General features: G+C 35.5%; 1 protein-coding gene across 2 annotated transcripts in view; it reads right to left on the reverse strand.

Moving 5' to 3' along the window:
- The window catches only part of stet (stem cell tumor), a 92375-nt gene that overhangs the window by 13176 nt on the left and 66869 nt on the right, over positions 1-12330 (reverse strand). The window lies entirely within an intron of this gene.

Below are 12330 nucleotides of genomic sequence, written 5' to 3' on the forward strand. Positions count from 1 at the left end.
ATCGACATCGTACCTTTTAACATTAGGTCATTAAAAAAATTAAGTCTCTTTTTTCAAAGTAGGGTAAAATCCATTATTTTATTTAAATGTAAATGTTGTATTGTACATCTCATAATAAGTTATTTTTTGTAGATTCTTTTATTAGTATAAATTTCTTCAAGATTGGGTAGTCATTATAAATATATTTATTCATATTTTATTTTATATAGGTTCTTTAAATAAAATGTGTAGGTAAGTTAGGGATAACGAAATTATTTCAGTGTTTCTTTTTGTTGTCTGTTGTACCTATGTTATTGATTAATATTGTAATTGATAAAAAATTACGAGGAAAAAATACATGTTCCAGTTATAGTTCATATGACCAGACGGCATTCAATTTAGGGGATGTACTTTGATGGCAGATATAACATTTCACACTGTATAGAGAGGTCCGTCAACACATGGCGATTAGTATATTTAGCAACAAAGGCAGGTGGACACCAGGGGGTCGGCTAATTTGCCCAAATTTATTTGCAAGATGGCGCCGACACTAATCGTTCATCATTACGAACAACATTTGGCGAGGTGGCTTTGGTAATGCGTTTTGCACTCTCCGTGTTAGAACAGAAGTAAGGGTAGGTTGGTATACAATAGCGAGGTTTATAATTTTGTAATAAAATATGTTCAGATAAACCGGGAAACAACTGTGATCTATAAGACTTGATTTAAGTGACGGTTATGATATTTATAAATGGTAGATTAATATTAAATTACAGAAAATTCCAATGTTTGTGAACAGATGGGAGAAATGTTTTTATTATTTTTGTATGCGTTGCCTTTGTCTATCACAGTGTCTCATTGTGCTATTGTTAGCAGAGTTTTCTATTTTCACAGATATAAATGCTTGATAGCACGATTGTTTATTGCATTTGTTTAGCAGATGGCACATCTCTGTATCTATTCCACCTGTTGGGAAATAATGCTATTGTAAACGAGAGACGTTTCAAATCACCGTTCGAAATTTCAGACTTACTAAATTTTAAATAAGTACTTACCTACTTAATAATTTCTTTTATTTAGCCGCACGTTGTGGATTCCCGTTATGAATACAATTTCACCAAAATCCACATTGTGTAACGAACCCGGCATATGGCGCGCGTCAGTCGCTGCTGTTGTTATCAAAAATTTGTTAATCTACTCAAAACATCCAGTCATCCCGACTGCCGGCTTTCTCCCCATAATATTGCCTACCGACTTTAGTTGTTAGTTTCATGCAAAAATACCTACCTACATAATATGTGATTTACCTACGTATTATACCTAAATCAATCGTTAAAAGATCAGTCCATGGTACAAGTGATAAAATTTATGTAAATATTCGTGCATTATCTGCTGATCAACGCGCACGTGCTGCTGTCTTGCAAGCTTTGCAGATCATCTGCACATCCGTGTAAAAACGTCACGTAAAATAATATTATTATTTGAAATTACTAGATATAATATTTAATCTTGTGCAACCGTTACCCAAACCGAAATGGTCGCCTGGCATTTTTACGCTTATTCTGAAGTCAATATTTTAGTGAAAAACAATGGTTTTCAATGCGCAGCGGTAAATATTTAAAGAGGATGTAAGTAACTACTACAACCACCACGGCTGGCGGCCACATTACCGCCACTCATAATTTGGACAAATCGATTTAGATCGAGCGGCGCTTTTGTCCGATGATTTAGTAGCACCGACAAATTGGCTGTTCCACATCGATCCGTGATCGATACACACACGTAATCTGGATGTAAAGCGGTTAGCAATTACAAGGACTTGAAAAGTAAACGGCCTATAATTTCGATCGGTTAATTCCGTTCTCCATTATGGTTACAAAGTTTAAAAATATTGAATCTACAAAGATTGCATTAGCTCTCCCTCCATGTAGGTATTTTATAATCTTATTATTGTTTACAATTTATTAGAGAGTAGGCAGTCGATTAGGTAAGTATAATAGTTTAGGTTAGGTATCAACATTGAAACACCTAGATTTTTTTCTCAAATATTGATGTTTATGAATCAAAACACAAACACAGTTTCATGAGATGAGTCATTATTATTACTCTTGCTTACGCCACATTACGCGGTGGCTTTGGCCAGACTTGTAGAAACGTGTCTAGATCCGCTAATGTGAGCGACCGACCTTGCGATTTTACTCATATCGAACGTACTTGTCTGCTTTGAAATTAGTACGTTTAGTAAGATCCACAGTTAAATGATACCGCACCTACATTTTCCACGTCGCGTCACGCACAGTAACGGTAAAATACTAAATTTTATTAGAATAGTCCAGGTAGGATGCCTTAAGAAATCTTACATGCAATCTTGATAAGAAAGGAAATAGTAGGTACCTATAACTAGATTAATTAAAACTACCTAGTACTTACTATTATGGTATAAAAAATTGGAAATAAGCGTGACAATATGTAAGTGTATAAACATATAGTGAGATAGGACTTATGCTTATTGCTTTGTCTTAAAGTCAAACATATAGATTGACTATGTATGTACGTACATAGGTACACCTGTACCCGAATTTTGCAGTGGTAAGTGCGTGAGCTGCCCTCTGGCTCAATAGTTTTATCGCATGAGAATGTTTATTTATGCATTACAGGTCGTTAGCCGCCTTTAATCGGCACTGACCCATGGAATAGTAGGTAAAGGGAATTCAGAGGGCGACAATGACAGAGATAAAACATTAAAATTAATGTTTTCTGTAGGTCATCCCTGCCTGTTTGCGGTTTATACAAGTAGACATAGACTTTTTAGTTACAAAATACATAATATAAATAACTATATCTATTTTGAAAAAGCATCTACAAAATTACGTGATTATAAAGATTTATAAAAAATAGGTATATAGACTATACTTTTTAAATTGCTTCCGGTAGGGACAAATTCAGCGAGCTCAATGAGAATACGTAAGAAAAACGCGAAAATAACGAAAGCCGAGAACGTTCTATAGAATAAAAGGAAATTTTTAAATTTAAATTCTAAACAAATACCATTACCTACCTTACAATACATATCAATATTAGGTATGTCTGCCTGTCTGTCTGTCACGGTTTCACGGTTAAACCGCCGATTTTTATGAAATTTGAAATATTTATATAAGATAATGACCGGCGGAGCCAATACTAAAGATCTGTTGGCGCTCAACTCCGTTTTTCTGCGCTGCACCAAACTATGGAATAAACTTCCCTCAGTGGTGTTCTCTAATAGTTGTTTTCAAGATAAGAGTCTATTGCTTTCTCAAAAAGTCGGAATCGCACAGGCGGATTGACCCGTTACGGTTTTCCGGTGTCCATGTGAAATCAGCCATACTGTATGCTCATTTGTCCACTATACTATAAAAAAGATGCTTTCCTTAGAGTTCGTTTGCCATCAGAAAACCTAATTAAAGAGTATTTAAATAGGAAGTCGGAATAACATCTCGAGGGTATGAGAAGTGCAACGTTCGCTGCACGCGATCGGTCAAAATCCTTATTATCGTGGATATGGCTGCAGATGTAGTACACTCCATGGCAAAATGTCATTGCCAATATGACGACTATAAATGTTATTTATGACCCCGAACAGAACAGAAACAGAACCCAGAACAATGATGATTTATTTTATAAAATTACAACTTATTATAGGTACTATTTTACATTTGTTGCATTGGAACCGCAGGAATGTGATAGAATAGAATAATATTAATGATTTATTTATATTTCATTACCTGTCAAGTTCGATTAGTAGACTGTTCATCATTAGGGAGCTACAATCTATTTAGATTAGGGATGTCAAAGTAAATTTAAGTTAGGTCTAATTTTTGAGGCTTCTAATAGGATTCAAGGAATTGATGATTTTTCTTTGGTTTTACTACTGCTTTACGTCTAAACTTTTATATAGTACTAGCGGCCCATCCCGGCTTCGCTCGTATAAAAATATAATCAATTATACACCTAAACCTTCCACCGCATGGAACTCCGTATGGAAACCGCATGAAAATCACTTGTTTTTGAGTTTATCGCGAACAGAGAGACAGACAGACGCGGCAGTGGACTTTGTTTTATAATATGTAAAGATAGCCGCCTCGTTCGACATCCATGAAGGTCAAGTATTCTTATTCTAGGGAACGTTGAATTTGTAGACGACTGTACGTACGTTCGTTTTTTAGTGAAATTTGCATCGGAAATTGGAGCGATTGTGGCACGAGCGCCTCGGGGGACGCTACCGACGCAACGCAACATGATGCACCCAAACTCGCCTTTTCCCCTCCATATTGCTTCGTAATTTCCGTAATTTCTTAACATGCTAATGTGCTCATTTATTGGAACACAATAATACCACGTTAGAGCAGCTACGGGCTATATTAAGCGTAAAGGAAATCGGTATTTATTTATAACTAGTAGATTCGTTTTGAAATCGGACAATCGCGTACGTTAATGAGGGGTAGATCTGAAATCGGATTGCATTTAATCGCAATGATTACAATAATAATCAGCAGTGTTGCAGTCAGTTGAGTTCGCACGCGGCTTTCTAATGAATACACAAGTTATTGTATTGTAGATATGGGTATATACAGCTGTTGCAATTTTTATAAAAAGCACTGTCTATCATACACAAGTATAATAGTGTTGCACAACACTTTGATTACACTACATTATAATATCTGTGAATCTGTGATACTGCTATTTGCTGTACCAAAAGCTATTTTTTATTATTACATACTTACTAGCTTTTGCCTGTGGCTTCGCCCGCGAAAGCGGAACAGACATGATATTCATACAAATTAAAATGTAATGTGGGTCGCGCCCCCTACGCCGTAGTACGTCTACGATTTACGTTACGTAGCCGTATCGTAGCATTTGTAATGTTTTATTGTATAGCTACTAGTTTCTTAAAGTGATTTCTTTTTTATAAGGGGTAAGTAAGTATTCATAGCCATTTAGAAGTAGTTTTTTAATTATTCTTAATTCATATACTTATTGACATTTTTTACCATTTAAGTAAAGAAAATGTTTATATTTTTAATCCTTATTCAACCCAATTGCGCTTTGTTCAGACCGGACAGCCTCCGGGGAGGTCGCACGGCCATCATGCCGGCTCGGATGGCGTGTCCTGAGGTCGCTTGTCCCTTGTAGCGAGTTAGAGACACGTGCCGTTTCCGATTGATTTGTTTACAAACAATCTGGCTTAGTGCGAATTCTCGATTCATCACGTAGCGCCTTGTGACGTCACGCTGACACGCCAATAAAAATCGCACTCCTCTTCGTATGGCGGCATCAGGTATGAACCCTGGAGTTTAAAGGATGAGCCTAAGTGGAGGGTAGACTGAAAACCAGGGCCATGCTGGTTGCCCTTTAGGTAATACTGTATTCCTCAGTTGACTTTGTTGAATAAACTTTTTTCTTTCTTTTACTGAGAACTTTTCTGTCCTCTTCTTCGAGTATCTGCCACCTTCATATAATATTGTTTGCTTGCAATAAACAATAACTTTGCTTTCATTTTAAGAAGATTGGATGAGTAAAAAAAACGTGAAGAGTTGACAAGTAAACTCACTTTTCCAGTCGACGTGTACTTGTGTTTAATTTCGATAGATATCTCAGAGACTTTATTTTTACCATAAACTAAACTAAATATAAACCATTACATAAGCAAAACTTTGTGTACGCTGATTTCCTTACGTTTATATATAATATATAGCCAACTCTAGTAGGAATTGAAAATGGTAGTTATTATTGAAAGTTAACAAGAAATAAATGCATATAGGACATTACAGAGACAGCATGACTGCTATCAGCGTAAGAACATCTATCCAGTGAATTCCAATGGTAGCTAAGTACTTGCAACTATAGTTAGTCGTATGCGAAATGGCCATTATTCTCACTATGTGTAGTGGCAGCGATCAGTATAACGAGGCCATTTGTATCGCCGCGATCGCCTCTCATCACTTTCAAAGTTGCCGCCGCACCGCACCTGCTTACACCTAAATATGCATAATAACCTCCAGCACAACGAACAAACGTGCAATTTTCAACGATAATTGAATGACTTTAAAATTCAGTTTTTGAATTGCGAGATGCGAGGACATATGACGTTTATTGGTGGCGAAGTACAGCCACAAACCGCGGAATGTTCGGCGCGCAGAAGGAGTTACGAGAGCAGACGGGTTTAAATCCAGTATTTTCCCAATTTCTTGCGATAAAGTCCGACACAATTCCAACTTGAGGATGGGTTTGTACCGGACTTTTTGGAAACGAACTGACAAAATACCGAACGTACGACAAAACACTATATACTAAGTCAACTTGTAAACAACAAAAACTACATCAGATCGATGCAATGCATATCCTCAGTTTGCATCAAGTGTTAACAAATTAATTATAAGATTATAAAAAATAATGAAAGACGTGTTTAGTTACTCTGTTCCGTAATGTTTAGCCACCTGGATAGATACTGGTATTAGATTAGAACAACAATTGTCATCTGAAACAATCAGTGTTATGAATGCCTCTTGGATGACTAACTAACGCGGAACCATTCTGTAGGTCAGAATGAGATTGTTCAACAAATACAATTGTCTTCAGTTTGAAATCTATCTCACGTCTCTTTGATCTGAAAACTTTATTTAACCGAATATCAGAAATTGAAAGTTTGGAAATAAAAGCAGCATGTCATAAATGATTTAGCTTCAGATGTTGTGTTGATAAAATCGCAGAGAGAGTGTGGATGCAACAAAAGATCCTTTGTGAAGAAAGGATGAACCTATTTGAATTAATAATGTCTCAACTTTAGGCTGACTACACATTTATTATATTTACTACTGTTTGTTTTTATTGTGTGTGAAAAAAATATTTTCTTTTGTAGAGAATATATATTTTTTTCCGACTATTAAAATAAGTTAAATAAACATAAGTAATAACATAAGTAAATAAATAAACATAGTATATATAATATGTAATTAATTAATTTTATCATGATATTACTTATGTTTATTTAGGTATTTATCAAAATTCTCAAGTTAATCAAATCGCGGGCGCGGTTTTGTATCTTGGCTATGAGCACAGAGGAGCCACTTGTTTGGCCCTGTGAGAGTGTCGCTACTGTGAAATAAATTTGACAAAAAATAACCTTTTAAAATGTTTTGAAAGTTTTCAGTTTCGGTTTCCGCTCAAGAATCCTTTCATTTTGTACTGCATTTTCAGTCATTATTTTAATTGCCTACCTTAGTCATTATTTTAGATACCTTATTTTTCAATGAAATCGTACAAGTCGCCAGCGCAGTGTGTAGGCCAGCTTTAAAAAATGGTTTCTATGCTAATGTGTATCTCGTGCCCGCGACAGGTGACGCGCGGCACCCTTAATTGTTTTTTGTAATAATATTCAAATATTGTGACTTTTTTTTGGGGTTTTTGTGTGTGACACAGGCGCGGGTGGCGTACCAGGTGGTCCCGAAAAAAAACTTTTTATAACGCTGTGTAACAGCTTGCTGACTATGCTCTCTATATGCTAAGTATATAAACGATATATTTATTTACTTATTGAATAATTTCCGCCTAAAATTATAGAATAACAGGCAATATTCTTTGCATTTACTGCATGTTCAATTAGGGCACAGATTAGAATAGATGTGGAAACGAATTCGATTATATTTTAAAGTAAAATAAATAATTACAATTATTTATTTTACTTTAAAATCCATTTTAATAAAGCATTTTCGATTTAAATGGCTCTGAAGTAAACCTAAATACTTTGATGAACTCACACGCAGAGATAGCGTATGGTTTCTTATTATTAACATATATCCCTAAAAACTGTTACCCTATGGTGTTTTAAAAAAAGGTTTAAAACCGCCGAGACAATTTATTTTTTGATCTCAAAGTGTAAAAACTGTCTAAAGAAGTCGGAAGCCCGAGGAGCAGCTGTCGTGCCCTCAACTAATGCAAGTTTTGAATAAAGTTTATACGCCGATGTATAAAAATAACACTTGTTCTTCATAGAATGGTTGACTTCAATTGTAGGTATATATCCAATATACAATTATGAAGTATAAAAGAAATATAAACATTTTCTGTCTCAAAATATTAGTAGTTTTACACGCGCAGCGGAACAGGAAGTGGCGTTTAATTCGCTTATTCAATTCTTTGATTAGAGCACGATTCATAATTTTTCAAGTAAAAAACCATTTTGGCGTTATTATTTGATCTCTAGCTGGTTTTTATCTTGGCGTGTGCGGCTAGCGTGCCGGGCTGCACCTGCTCCTCAATTATCTGGTCATCAGTCGGCACGGAACCCGCGGAAACCCTAAATTAGGCAACCCTTGTCGGCCGCGAACCCAACCGGTAATCTGTTTGCTTACGATAGCGTATTTTTGAGAAGCGGTGGTTGAGTGGTTAATACGTCTGCCCGCCTGTGATTGAAGGGTCTTAGGTTCGAACTTTACTCGAGTTGAGTTTTTATAGCAACCATTAACTTACTTCTGGTTGAAAGTATTTTAAAGAAAATATAATTACGTGGTTTAGACTGTTCTTTGTTTAATTTTTGGGGATTCAATAAGAATTTTCTGTTAAAAACCAACTTGGGCCACCTCGACGACTTATTAATAAGGGCTTTGTGACCCGTAAAGTGATTTTTATCTCATAATTGCTGGTCTCGCGTTGAATCCTTCATTAGGGGCGTGCTGAGGAGGGAGTGATGCCAAATAAGGACAGTGTAGAAATATTAACACGTGTAGTGCGTTTGGCGTCAGAAGTCCACAATTTAGCTCCAGAGTAGAAGACGTTACTATGTATTGATAACTAAAAATGGTGCCAGTGATCTGTTTCAAATGTCAAATTAGAATTTTGACAGCGAATTTTTCAATGGAGATTTTTTCTTATGCAGTATTATCTATTCGTAACGTTTGTTCCTGTTATATCCGTATGATCGTCAATTTGTAGAAGTGGTGGTGTGAAGAGCTGGGATACGGGACAGCACACAATGGGCGCCCCGCGGTATTGTGCGCTAATGTATGCGCGTGCGACGGCGACAGCGGCGACGCCACAACACAAACATTTCAACGCATCTAATTTATTGTCGTGTCGCGCGGCGCTGCGCGCAAAAAATATCGTCTTAAGGTGCAGTTGTATTGAAACCAAGTTGCGTGTATACCAGAAGTATAACCATGTGACAACAAAAAGTTGCACTTGTAATACAGCGAACGTACAGTGGCTCATATTTTTGGTCCGTTTTATTATATTTCATATGTTAAGAACTCAAACTTGACATATTGGCAATTTTTGTTCCGTGGTAGGAACTTCCGGGGTACTCTATATTAAATGGGTCTGTAGCAAAGTACTTACCTGTTTGGGAAACATCGAACCGAACAAACTTACAAAGTTACACCCCATAATAATAAAAATACGCTTCTAATATAAATGTAACTCAATTTAACAGAAAACCGTAATCGTAGTTGATTAATAAAACTACTTAAAAACATAATAAAATAATTGCAGACGGATTAAAGACTTTTTATAATCATTCGTCAGGGCATGTAATTTACATTAATAATTATATAATAATGATAGCTACATATTTATTTTATACGTACAGTTATATTATTACGTATTACGTATGTGCGTAAAGTCAAGGGTGATGTCGATAATAAGATTTTAATAAAAATATTTTTTTTAATTTTTAATAAAAATATTTTTTTATGTAGGAGTAGGGTGATAGTACTGCAGGTGTCGTTAAAGCGATATCAGTAGTTTATAGCGACGTCTGCACGTCAGTTTCGTACGACGACGTTGACGAATGCACGTGCTTGAGCTGTAAGGAGATTCCCCTTGCAGCTCAAGCAGGTAGCTGACGTGCTCCAATTCTTCATTAACCATCCGCCTAATGAAAGTAGACACAGTTTTATAAATTCCCCAACCACATTTAATAAGGTATATGATAGGAAAACTATCACTGTCCTAAGCTTTACTCATAAACGAGCAATAGACAAGAATCTTATAAAATCAATTATAACAAAAATAATCTGGATTGAATTTCATTGAATAGTAGATGGTAAATAGTATTTTCGTCATAGTCGGTACATAAATGAATCTGAAAGTAAATACATATCTGCGTTATTGATACCTTTAGAACCCTAACATTGAGCGTGGTCTGACACGCTCTTATCCAAGACATTTTAAGTAACTTTAGTAGTACCTATTTTGTACGTACTTAGATATTTACAGTTTCCTACGTCACAGTTAAATTCATGTTTTTTATTCAAATTAACGAAATTATACCTTAAATGAAATTGAATATAAACCTCTTGACGCAGAATGACTCAGTCGCTGAGAGCAATTTTGAATATTATAATATGTAAAATCGTTTTGAGTCTTAGAGTAACTATTACAATACAGTGCGCTATACATTACATCGCATATTATTGCATTGTAAAACTTCGTAAGGACGTTGTGAACTTCATATTGTGCACCATCTTATGCTATTTATGTTCCTCAATAGAAAAATGAATGTGAATTTACATTATTTTTTTCTATAATCGAATGAAAATAATTACTGGCTCAGAAAACAATCCTAGACTTTGAGAACGTCATTTGTTAAGTAACAAACATAAAATATATCAATGTCTTGGTGGACTTATATATTATAAAGAAAATGGAGACGGAATAAAAAACAATTGTTCTTGTCAACCTATGAAAATTGGACTTAAAAATGACGAGTTACCTTAAATTACTATAAAGTTAATAGAACATATTTTATAGTAGCCTCTTCTCTACCGCCTAGTCTTAAATCATCAGTATATTTTATTCTATAGTGAAGAACAAACAAACTTCTTTAACCAACTAAAAACAAACTATTTACCAACACTATGATTGGTAGCGCGCGCTCTACCTCAGACAAAGCAAGTTGGTATCTCTGTTTTGTTTTGAGTGCATGTCACCGTCTGTTCCATGTTGATTTGAGACGGTGTTTCATGCAATTAGGTACGTTTATTAGAACAAACGTGTAGTAGTCCCACGTAACTAATTTACTAAAGTTTGTTTAACTACTACTTTGACAGACAGATGAATAGGAGGCGAACTGTTTTAGCATTAATTTATTTTACATAACAACGTAGACCTATAATTAAACAGACTAAGTACATTTATATTATGTATACATAATACGCATTACATATTTTGGTGACATTTGCTAGGTCATAAATGACATCTATTTATGCAAACACACAATACATAACAACTAGAATTCGAACTTGTTGGAACTATTACAAATATGAATCCATCAAATCAAAATTATTTTATTAAAAGGTGTAAATGTACCGTACATACTCGTATAAGGTAAATTTTAACGTGATCAGCGTTTGCAAATCGATCAAAATATATTCGCAATAAAAATAGATGGAAAATCTGCTGCGCGTGAATAAATGTATGAAGAGACCTCACGTGAAATCGACATTGAATTCGTATGTTTCCTATTACCTTGTTCAATTTCCTGCAAGTTCGGCCACCCACCGGCGAGCGCGGGCGCTGCTTCAATTGGTAGCTGCAAAAACTGCATTTGCATAGACTCGATGCTTGCCGCGATAGTGGACGGGAGCACACGCTACCACGAACGTGCGATGTGGTAATGCTTTCTTTCGCCGTTCGCCGCGAACTTAGATCTCGCGAACACAATATTTTGTGAATAAGAATAAGAAATTCCTAATAAGAAGTCCTTTGCTTTTTCTTGTGTCTGTACCTTGTCTGTACTCTAATTGCCCTTTAGAATTTTATCCTACATATCTTTTAAATTTCATCAAAATCGGACCAACGGTTATATGATATGATTTATTATTGTTTCAAATAATATCTACCATTAATAGTGGTAATTGTGGACATGGACAAACATGGACTACTACCATTTCTAGTTCTGAGTTCTGATATGTGGTGGTAACGCTAAAACATGTCAGTCATTCGGGTGTTAATCATACTTAGTTTTAATTTGAGTTACGCTCACAACGTAGATATTGTGTAGTATGTCATCGCAAAATTGTAAACACTGTTAGTAACAAATAAATAAAAAAAACTGTAATTTGTTGTCTATACTAAAACGGTCAATTATATTTAATTTAATTCATTGATGTTCGATCTATAAGTCTATCGACATGTGGCCGTCATGTTGTCAATACGGTCGATACACGATTCAAAATTTTGCGCTCGTTGGTTGGAGCTTTAAGCTCAGAACAAACATATTCAACTTTACATTTTAAAAGATAGCAAAAACCTAAGTGTGCTCAGTATTTTCGAAGTCCGGGGCTCCGCAGCGGCCCGCGGTGACAAATGTCGATG

Source organism: Plodia interpunctella, chromosome 11, assembly GCF_027563975.2.
Source record: "Plodia interpunctella isolate USDA-ARS_2022_Savannah chromosome 11, ilPloInte3.2, whole genome shotgun sequence".
NCBI classification, from domain to species: domain Eukaryota; kingdom Metazoa; phylum Arthropoda; class Insecta; order Lepidoptera; family Pyralidae; genus Plodia; species Plodia interpunctella.